General features: G+C 35.8%; 1 pseudogene; it reads left to right on the plus strand.

Annotated features, from left to right (window-relative positions):
* Positions 1–1,897, plus strand: part of LOC120782069 — a 14,327-nt pseudogene extending 12,430 nt beyond the window's left edge.
* Positions 1,898–2,927: the final 1,030 nt, after the last annotated feature.

A 2,927-nucleotide genomic window follows, 5' to 3' on the forward strand; every position in this document is an offset into this window, starting at 1 on the left:
TTATAGAAACTGCTAACACTAGAAATTTAACAGACTTCAAAGTCATTTATTTTGAAAATATAAAAAAGCGGAATACTGAAATATATATTTGCTGCGGCGGATTATTGTTTTAACACCAAGTACGCAATTAAAATTTCGAAACTAGTCACCCGAATGATGTATCAGCTTCAATTTATGCGCAACTTGCAGGAATGGGATTTCAAAAAAACTATACTAAAAGAAATATAGAAGGGCTTAGCTCGGATGCAACCGAAAATTTTATACTCTTGCAAGAATCAAAACCGGGGGAAATAATTTAAGGTGCAAAATCAATCATAAAGAGTAAACTCAGCCGGATGTTCGAAAATGCTGATATTAGTTTTATAGGGGCTAGGCCAAGTTTTCGCTCAAATTTATAATTTTTAGGCACAAAGATATACTGTTATCATGAAAACAAGCTTTCTTATTTTCATTGGGATAACTCACTTATTGGTCTACATATGCGGTACAAAGTCCCCCCGAAGTTCGAAAATATTTATATTAAGTATATGGGGGGCTGAGCTGAACTGAACGAATCAAGTGGAATTTAAAAATGTGCTATATGGAAAGTAGGCGTGGTTGTAATCCGATTTCGTCCATTTTCACAATGTGAGATAAGAATGTAAGAATAATGCCACGTATTAAATTTTGTCGAAATCAGTCAGTCGGGTTCAGAGATATGGGGTTTCCCCAGAAAGTGGGCGGTGCCACCCCACGACCCAATTTTCACATCGGATCCCATAAGGCTCTCCCACATCATCCCGGAGTTTAAATTTAATGTCTCTGGCGTAATAAGTTATTGGGTTATTGCGCTTTTAGTAGTTTTAAACGGTATCGTTAAATGAGGAGGGAGCGGGGTTATTTTCCGATGTCATTTTTTGCACTGTATTCAACCAATTCCGGTTTTTTCCGCACAAATTGACTGACGACCAAAAATTGCTCAGAATCCAATATTCGAAGAACTATTATTTTACCAAAAATCACATCTTAACTATTGACCACTCCCCGTATTCACCTATGGTACCGTGCGACTTCTTTTTTTTTCGGAAAATTGGATTTACCCATGAAAGGAAAGTGTTATGTAGATGTAGAGCCATTCAAAAGGCTTGCACCGGCATACTGGTGGCCATACCGGTCAACTAGCTAAAACACTAGTGCATGCTTTTGAACCGTGCAAAAAGCTGTATTGAAGCAGAAGGAGACTATTTTGAATAACATAAATTGATTTAGCAGAAAAAATCATTTTTTCTGTTTTTTTTTTAAGTCCTGTTTACTTTGGAACACTCCTTGTATACAGTTAAGGAAAACTTAAAACATATAGGTCTGAAATTTATATTAGGCACAGAAATATGCATTAGGCTCCATATTTCGGAAGTAAGTAATGCAGGAATATTTTTAAATACATCTCGAACGTGTTCGAATGGTGAAACTTGTAGCAAAACTTCAGAACCTTCCTTCAGATACGACAGAAATATTCGTAGCAGGTATTTTACCCCGTTATGTTTAAAGATCACATCAGTTAGAAACTGTTTGTTTTGCTGATTTTGCATCTGTGTTTTAAGATTTTCATAGAAAAAATATATCCCATAGAAGACCATAACACAGCGATCATGAGGAGGAAGATGATAATTTACCAGAATGTGGGGTTGTAATGTCTCTTAAAGACGGTAGCGGTTTTATTAAAAAACGTATCGAACCTTGTATAATTCGGTATAGAAAGTTTAGCCCAGATATGCCCAGAGTTGAATATTTCCGCGAAATGGTAATGCTTTACTATCCATGGCGGAATGAGCAGCAAGATCACATTGAAAACGATAATTATCAGACCTGCATAACACATCGTATACCAATTGAAGAAAATCGAAAAAATATGATGTAATTGAGCAAAGAGGAGAACTCAAAAATATTCTAGAAAGTCTTTATAATGAAACAGACTTAAAAGAAGGTGCACAAAATGAACTACATACCTCTTTTGGAAAATGAGTTCAGAGTGCTGACACTTCCACAAATGAATCGAAATATAAATATTAAACTATCCCAATTAATTCCAGTTGAGGAACTATCTTCTTTAGTTCGAAGTCTAAATACTAAACAAGGAACCTATTTGACACATTTGATGCACCAGCTAAAAATAAGTCGGTAATTTTATGAGTTCATTGGCCGCGTTGCCGTTGTAGAAAAAAATGGTTTGATATCTGACATATTATAGACCGAGCTCTTAACTATCGTTACAATTCTACATCTGGATCTAATCCAAGTTCTTTGAAAGTTATTCTTTGCACACATATGTACATGTAAAACAGCATTCGGAGTAGGTGGTTCCGAAATTCTAATGCCCTTAAGCTCAGTCGAATCCCAACTGAGGCTATCCATTCAACTGCTAAAGACTCAATTAAAGGAATTGGTATAATTGAAAATGTTAATATTTTGGAAAGGTTTTTTTCAAAACTTCTGAAACGCAGAGACTGCCCTATGAGTTGACACTGAAAACCACCGCCACCACCTATTGCAGTAAATATAAACATGTGTGATGGCTTGTTTAATGGGGCAACTGTACAACTTACGCAAATTGATTTCCATTATTCTTTTCCATCAACTTTATGGATTAAGTTCTTGGAACCTTCTGTTGGTTTGATAGCACGTTCAAAAAAGCCTTATCATCTAGTAAGTACATGGACACTAATTGAAAAAGTGATGAAATCTTTTCAACACAAAAGAAATGTGCAAATTTCAATTGAAAGAAATCAATTTACAGTTGTTCCGGCTGAGGGATTAACCATTCATTTAGGTCAGGGTGCCACATATGGTAAAGGTGTCGTTCATACTAGACCCCAAGTTTCTTTAAATTGAAATTGACTAGAGCTTCGATATATGGTTGCAGTTGAGCTACTACTGCAGAAGGTCTTTTC

Source organism: Bactrocera tryoni, unplaced genomic scaffold (assembly GCF_016617805.1).
Source record: "Bactrocera tryoni isolate S06 unplaced genomic scaffold, CSIRO_BtryS06_freeze2 scaffold_925, whole genome shotgun sequence".
Taxonomy (NCBI): domain Eukaryota; kingdom Metazoa; phylum Arthropoda; class Insecta; order Diptera; family Tephritidae; genus Bactrocera; species Bactrocera tryoni.